Source organism: Aegilops tauschii, chromosome 7 (genome assembly GCF_002575655.3).
Source record: "Aegilops tauschii subsp. strangulata cultivar AL8/78 chromosome 7, Aet v6.0, whole genome shotgun sequence".
NCBI classification, from domain to species: domain Eukaryota; kingdom Viridiplantae; phylum Streptophyta; class Magnoliopsida; order Poales; family Poaceae; genus Aegilops; species Aegilops tauschii.
This window is the reverse complement of record NC_053041.3, coordinates 467,452,443-467,460,776: the sequence shown is the minus strand read 5'-3', so window position 1 is coordinate 467,460,776 and position 8,334 is coordinate 467,452,443. Positions and strand designations below refer to the sequence as shown.

At 46.5% G+C, this 8,334-nt stretch overlaps 1 long non-coding RNA gene across 1 annotated transcript; it reads left to right on the top strand.

The window, feature by feature from the left end:
• The first annotated feature begins 2,644 nt into the window (after nucleotides 1-2,644).
• On the top strand, nucleotides 2,645-5,356 carry LOC109742345 (uncharacterized). Its single transcript, XR_002227838.4, has 7 exons — nucleotides 2,645-2,896; nucleotides 2,993-3,263; nucleotides 3,454-3,773; nucleotides 3,858-3,987; nucleotides 4,153-4,630; nucleotides 4,729-4,833; nucleotides 4,928-5,356. It is a non-coding gene; the product is annotated as an uncharacterized lncRNA (long non-coding RNA).
• The last annotated feature ends 2,978 nt before the right edge of the window (nucleotides 5,357-8,334 follow it).

The following is an 8,334-nucleotide window of genomic DNA, read 5'->3' as shown; positions in this document are numbered from 1 at the left end:
AAAGAGCTCAACTATGATTTCAAACTTGCCGGTGAGAAGAGGTTATTTGACATTAGATCACTTGATGAATGGAGAACCCAAGCCTATGAGAATGCCAAGTTGTTTAAGGAAAAAGTTAAAAGATGCATGCCCCCGACCTTGTGGCCATCTCGTGTGCCCTCCGAACTCCGTTTTCTTGCACAATACTTCTTTTGATCGGTAAAAATTCATTATATAATCTCCCGAAGGTTTTGCCCACTGTACCACGGCAAAATCCCCTGTTTTCGTTTTGAGTTGTTTTCTGCCAGAGTTTTCAAGGCCAGGCATTATGTCATCCTCCTCCTCCAACAACGCAGACAGCGGTGCTTGGTTGATGCTGATGGAACTTAGAAGGGAGGATGCCGAGGGAGCCACGATGGAGGAGGATGAAGGAGATTCGCTTGAGGACCACCCTCCGGCTTCGGAGAGAGGCACTCTGGCTGGCATCTCCACTATTCCCAATCCCCATCAAGCAATAGGGACTACAAACAGCCATGAAGACCAAGAGGTTCGAGAAGTGCTTCCCCCTAGGAGGCCCTTACACAGGTCACATCAGAACAACTTTCATAATTTGGTTCATAATTACGATGTGGAGAACACCCCTCGTACACATATACCCTCCAATTGGGACATATCCCGTCCAAGTGAAAGCAATGCAGGAAAGAGTTCTTGGGGGGCTGAAAATAAGCATCTTTTGGAGGAAATCCAGAAGAATGCAAATATGCTCCAACATGTGCTCCAAGAATTGAAAGTCCTGAAAGGTGCCTTAATAAAGTTAACGGATGCATCATCAACTCCATCATCACAACCTCCGAAGAAAGAGAAATAAATACATGGGTATGGGCACTCCCCTTGGCAACTGCCAAGCTTGGGGGAGGTGCCCTGGTATTGTATCACCATCACACCTCTATCTTTATCATTTTTCTTAGTTTGATCCTTTTGGTTATATCTTGATCTAGTAGAATAAAGTTTTAGTATGATTTAGCTTTGAGTTTTGTTTCAATCTCTATCAATGTAATCGAGTCCGTGAGTTATATATAATAAAGAGTATTTTTGAGTTGAGGGCTTTGCTATCTTGCTATGATCTTGAGGAAATTAAAGAAATAATAAAAAAGATCATATATTGATCTTATGGGGAGTAATGACTTCACATATAAAGAGTATGATGAATAAAATTTGTTGAGAGTTGACAAACATAGTTTTGGTCATTGTTGCAATTAATAGGAAGTAATAAAGAAAGAGAGGTTTTACATATAAATATACTATCTTGGACATCTTTTGTAATTTTGAGCACTCATTAAAATATGACATGCTAAAAAGTTGATGTTGAACAAGGAAGACAACATAATGGGTTATGTTTTCTTATATCCGAATAAAAGTTATATTGTCATGGATCCTCCAACATGTTGAGCTTGCCTTTCCCTCTCATGCTATCCAAATTCTTTGCACCAAGTAGAGATACTACTTGTGCTTCCAAACATCCCTAAACCCAGTTTTTCCATGAGAGTCCACCATACCTACCTATGGATTGAGTAAGATCCTTCAAGTAAGTTGTCATCAGTGCAAAGCAATAAAAATTGCTCTCTAAATATGTATGATCTATTAGTGTGAAGAAAATAAGCTTTATATGAACTTGTGATATGGAAGAAATAAAAGCGACAGACTGCATAATAAAGGACCTTATCACAAGCGGCAATATAAAGTGACGTTCTTTTGCATTAAGATTTTGTGTGTCCAACCATAAAAGCGCATGACAACCTCTGCTTCCCTCTGCTAAGGGCCCATCTTTTACTTTTATATTCTACCCTTATACAAGAGTCATGGTGATCTTCACCTTTCCTTTTTACACCTTTTCCTTTGGCAAGCACTATGTGTTGGAAAGATCCAGATATATATATATCTACTCGGATGTAGGTTTTCATAAAGTATTATTGTTGACATTACCCTTGAGGTAAAGGTTGGGAGGCGAAACTATAAGCCCCTATCTTTCTCTGTGTCCGATTGAAACTTTGTACCCATAAGTATCGCGTGAGTGTTAGCAATTGTGAAAGACTAAATGATGGTTGAGTATGTGGACTTGCTGAAAAGCTCTTATATTGACTCTTTCTGATGTTATGATAAATTGCAATTGCTTCAATGACTGAGATCATAGTTTGTTAGTTTTTAAAGAAGTTTCTGATTCATACTTTACCTTGTGAATGAATTGTTACTTTAACATAAGAAATTATATGACAATATATGTTGCTATTCTAAAGATGATCATGATGCCCTCATGTCCGTATTTTATTTTATCGACACCTCTATCTCTAAACATGTGGACATATTTATCGATATCGGCTTTCGCTTGAGGACAAGCGAGGTCTAAGCTTGGGGGAGTTGATACGTCCATTTTGCGTCATGCTTTTATATTGATATTTATTGCATTATGGGCTGTTATTACACATTATATCACAATACTTATGGGGAGTGGAGTTTTGGCTCCCGGGTCTAGATGACCCTGATATCTGGGCCATCCAGGATCGCATGGGGATGTGAGCCGTGTATTATTCAGCTGGATATACGACAGCAGAAAAGGCTGGGGAAAGGACATGTACGTATAGTGTCAGAGGGCTGCTCGCGACGCCCCGTCCACTTGCCGTTAGCGGATGTGACGCCCGCCCGTTCGTGGCACAGTACTGCTGTCAAGATCCTTCCGATGCAGCCCGTGAGCTAGACCCACCAGTCAGCAGTGGGACACTTGAATGCACCCCCCGGCCAGCAGGGGGTCGGTCCATTTGTTGAGTAGAAGGGGATCCAAGGACGAGCAGAGCAGTGGGCGGCGGCGGATCGGCGGTGGTGCAGCCATGGCGATGGATTTTCCAGTATCTCCGGTGGGCAGGTAAACACTCTTTAGTTCGTGATTAATTTTGGTTTCCGTCCCCTTGAGCCAACTACCCGACCAGATAGCTTAGGGGATTCGATTGAATGTTAGCAGGTTGCCCATCTTCTCGGGTGAGGTAGGAGCTCACATGGGCACTATGCTAGTATGTTCAGAGAAGAAGCAAGTGTTGATGTCGGCTGCGGCGGGATATCCTTCGTCAGCGAGAGTGAAGGTGATAATGCTGATGCCATTGGACATGGGGGTGTTTAATCGCATCTCGATGGTCACCAGGAAGCTGTTATCGGAGGTAGAACATGAATTGCAGATGTAGGGTCTGCTCAGTCTACTGGCAAGGTTGATCCTCAGGCCCCGGATGGTCGAAGAGGTAAAAAAATGTGTTTGATCATTTACTCTGATGAAAAATGTTTGTCTCTGATATTTGTTTACTGATTTAGTTATTGGAAATGAATAGCATGTAATTCTTGGGCTCACATATGAATTCTTGCTGAACTAATGTAGGGAGAGGGTCGTCCATTTTGGAGTCATCCATGTGCTAATTGATGTTCATGCTGCAGGTTAAGGGTTGGGAATCAGCCTCCAGATAGGGCTCCATGTCCATTCATGCTGTAGGTTAAGGGTTGGGAATCAGCCTCCAGATAGGGCTCCATGTCCTGATAGAGTCGGAGCGCTTGAACAAACTATTAGGGGCTATGCAAAAACACTTGTTGACCATGTGGTTGAGCCTGCTATTGGTTTGACATTTGACTCATTGGGCAAGGCATGTGATTTTTACAACTTGTACCCTTGGGAGCATGGATTTGGCGTAAGGTACGGCAAAAGAAGACTTAACTCTGAGAAGACAAAGTGCATGCAGGAAATGGTGTGCGGATGCTCTGTAAGTTCTTCGTTGTAAAGTTATCGAAGATTATCATGAGTAAAATACTGAAAGGTATGAAGAAGTGTTGATGATCTGTGATAGCGAAGGGGACAACGCAGCGCTGGTGGGAGGCCAGGGTGCTGTAACTGAAGATCGTTCTGAAAGTGGAGATGCAGCATCGGTGTCGTCTACTAGCAAAATCGACCCGCAAGCCCCAGTTTGGACTAAAAAGGTAATTATCAGTTGCGTAAAACTGCATCTGCCTTTGTAGTGACCGATTAGATGACAATGGTTCATGCAATGCGTGATCTCTTGTTATGTGGTTTAGGCTTGACTCCTTCCAAGTACTTGCAAAAAAAATGAGCTACCTTGAATTTGCTCTGGTCTGAATATGCAGGTTTAGTCATTGACCTTGAAGGTTCTGCTGGTCATGTGGACACTGGTGAGGTGCCAGGACACATGGACCAGGCTGTCGGTGATGTGGATACTGCAAATGCTTCATCCAGTGCCTCTTGAGATGAGTCTATGGGGCATTTGCCTGCTGTGATGCATGACAACATCATAACACTAGTTCCATATGGAGACATTGATGAAGAGGTTTCCCTGCCTGACGATGATGTTGCCTTCTGCCTGCAGTCAATGTTTGCAGAACCAGGTTAGTGTATGAAGATCATAAACATGTTGCTGGTGAGAGTACATTCAAGGACTACACGGTGCAGCTTATGGGCACACAGATCCAGACATACTTTGATTGAAACAGTGATCCAAAGGTTGACCACATAGTGGCAATGTGGTGGCTGCTGAGGAAAGAGGAGGCAAAACTGTTTGCTGGTTTACCTGGACACTTTAGGGTGATACCAGACTTGAGATTTAGTGTAAGTAAAAGTGACGGGTTTCAAATTGGACAGGTTCTTATGATAAATGCCATCACCGGAAAAATCATACTGATGCAAGACATAAACCACTCATGCAGGTTGAGTTCATGGAAGCAGAGAGATCATTACACCTAGAGTTCGACTAGATTGCAACAATGATAACCGAGGAACGCACTGGTGTGAGGATTGAAGCTTGGAAAAAGGTAAAAGCATTAACTAAATTACTGAATGAAATTGAATTTCAGAAGCAGGTGTCAGTTGAGGGGCTAACTTGATTACTGTTGACCATCCTCACAGACCACTCTGCTGCTGAAGTACCAGGATATCTGGGCAGTCTATGCAATTGACTTTGAGAAGAAGACATGCCGCGTCATGAAGTTGAAGCTAGGTAGGGAGAGAAGGTTGAAGATGAAAGTGCACGGCATCATTTTATTTTGGGGGAGGCATTCTTCAGGAGACAGAACAATGAGCTGGACTATTCCTCCCACCCGAGTGATTTGTGGTTCTGTTTCCCTATCATATTATTGTAAGGATCTATGATCTATGCATGAACCTACGTATGTAGCTAGTGCACTAGGTTGACAGAACTTTAATCGCCTAGTGCACAACAGTTAAAAAGACCAGCTAGTTTGTATGCAGAACCATTAAGTACTCCCTCGGGTGTCACCTAGTTGAACCACGGCAAATTGTTGGCATAATTTTATCTACATGATGTCTCTGTTAGAATGGTTGGCATGGATAATGTGCAACATAAGTGAGGCCAAGTTTCTGTAGCTCAACGTGACTGAGTGAGGTAAGTACATAGATAATTCTGTAGCTCAACGTGATGAATTGTTGATCAGAATGGGCAATCATCTGGACCCAGGAGCCGAATTGGTTTTCCCTATGTACCTGACTTAGATTAGCTAGCAGCAAAGCCCACACAAGCACACAGACACATGCTCCAGAGAAGGCTAAGAAACTAGCCACAGAAAAGCAACCAGCCATAGGGGTGGAGATCCTGAGCTCCACGGGGGAACACTCCTCCTAGTACACTTCCTTTTTTTGCAGGGATCCTCCCAGTACACTTCCGTGGCCGCGTCTGGGCCGAGCCTACCTGTCGCCATCATCGATGAGTCCGTGACCGCCGTCCGCCGACTGGGCCGAACCTACCTGTCGCCATCGTCGATGAGTCCGTGACCTCGCGGTCGACATCGGTGCCGGTGTCAAAACCGGCGGATCTCGGGTAGGGGGTCCCGAACTGTGTGTCTAAGGTCGATGGTAACAGAAGGCAGGGGACACGATGTTTACCCAGGTTCGGGCCCTCTCTATGGAGGTAATACCCTACTTCCTGCTTGATTGATCTTGATGAATATGAGTATTACAAGAGTTGATCTACCACGAGATCGTAATGGCTAAACCCTAGAAGTCTAGCCTGTATGACTATGGTAATGAGTGTCTCCCTTTCCGGACTAAGTCCTCCGGTTTATATAGACACCGGGAGGATCTAGGGTTACACAAGGTCGGTCACAAAGAAAGGAATCTACATATCCGGTCGCCAAGCTTGCCTTCCACGCCAAGGAGAGTCCCATCCGGACACGGGTGCAGTCTTCGGTCTTCGTATCTTCACAGCCCATCAGTCCGGCCCATGGCTGACAGGCCGGACGCCTGAGGACCCCTTAGTCCAGGACTCCCTCAGTAGCCCCTGAACCTAGCTTCAATGACAAAGTATCTGGCGCGTAGATCTGTCTTCGGCATTGCAAGGCGGGTTCCTCCTTTCGAACTGTACCCGAAATAGTCTTCGGACGTATCGACGTGTCCGGATCTGTAACACGCACACCCCACACAACCATAAAGAGAATACAATATTTCACGAATCCAATCTGCTGACAACTTTTTGTAACATGACATCACGTCTGTCCGGTCATAATTTTGAACCATTTTCCGTCCGCCGCTCCATGTTTCGAGACGCGGTTGCCATTGGCACGTCTTGTCAAAGCTGAGATCGTGTCCCCTTATTGCGGGATTCTCATCAATACGGGCGTGGGTAACCCAACCATGCCGTTTACACAGCCCTTGGGAATAGGCGAGTTTTAGGGCGAGTGGGAGGGCGTTTGGCACTCGCGGCCTTTATAAGGGGATAAGGACTCGTCCTCATTCACCCACGCCTTCTCCTTCCTCTGTCCCTCCATCTTTGAGCTCCAACGCCCAAGCTCTAGCTTCCCCCGCCCAAGAAAGCACTCTGACCATGTCCGGATCCGGAGCTGGAGGCAAGTGGATGGCCTCCTCCGTCAAGAAGAAAGATATCAAGGAGCTCTGAGAGGCCGGATACCTGGCCAAGGAGATCGTTCACCAACTCCCGGCCAAGGGACAGATCGTCCCTACCCCCGAACCTCAAGAGAGGGTGGTGTTGCTTGTGCATTTCGTCCGCGGGTTGGGATTCCCTCTCCACCCGTTTGTCCGCGGACTGATGTTTTACTATGGGCTGGACTTCCATGATCTAGCCCCCAACTTCATCCTCAACATCTTAGCATTTATAGTCATGTGCGAGGCCTTTCTCCGCATCCCGCCTCACTTCGGCCTATGGCTGAAGACCTTCAACATGAAGCTGAAGGTGGTGAGCGGCCAACAAGCGGAGTGCGGAGGTGCCATGGTGGGCAAGATGCCCAATATCACCTGGCTCGAAGGCTCCTTTGTGGAGACGGTGAAGGGATGGCAATCGGGGTGGTTCTACATCACCGAGCCACGCGATACCAACTGGGCGGCGGCCCCCGAATTCCGATCCGGAGTTCCGATGCGGCTCACCTCCTGGCAAGAGAAGGGCCTAACCTGGGGATCTTTGAATGAGCTGACTGGGCTCCAGACGTGTGTCCAGAACATGATAACCAAGAAGATCAAGCTTGTCAATGTGATCCAGGTTATGCTCATCCGCCGGATCCTTCCGTGTCAACGCCGGGCCTGCTATTTGTGGGAGTTCGATCCGGCCAAGCACCAGATGCTACTAGAGCTCTTTGGCACGACGCACGAAGACATCTGGAAAGTGCTCTTCAAGGCCGGCGAGACACCACCGCCTAAGACCGAGGATCGCGGGCTTAGCTTTTACTGGCATATTCTGAGGAAGGAGTGTAAGCCTTCCTATCAATTTCTTTTAGGCTAATTCGGTAAGTTCTTTCATGTTTTTAAGGTATAGCCTTTACTGGCATATTCTGAGGAAGGAGTGTAAGCCTTCCTATCAATTTCTTTTAGGCCTGGACCGACATAGCGGGGCGGATTAATTGTCCAGCTCCGCTACCCGAAGATGAAGAAACCCCACTCCTGACGAAGATGCTGTTTCCGGCGCCCTATGATGTGCCGGAGAAGAAGGCCAAGAAAATGGCCAAAGGGACCAAGAGTGGTCTTCGCCGAAAGGGCGCTTCGGACATGTCGTCTGAAGACGAAACTGACTCTTCGGCCGCTGAAGACGACGACGAGGAGGAGGAAGAAAGCAACTCCCCCCTGAGGGCGGAAAGAAGAAAAGGGGGGCCTCCACGAATCTGGAGGCGAAGGCGCCCAAGAGGGGGAAGGGCTCCCATGTGGAGAACTCCACATGGGATGTTGATAGCAGCCCGGAGCGAATGCCCCGGACCAAGCCTCAGGCCGCTTCGTAAGTACAAAAAACCTTATGCACATCCAAATACCTGGCCTTTCCACTTTATAATGTGTTTAAATTATGCCATTGCAGTCCG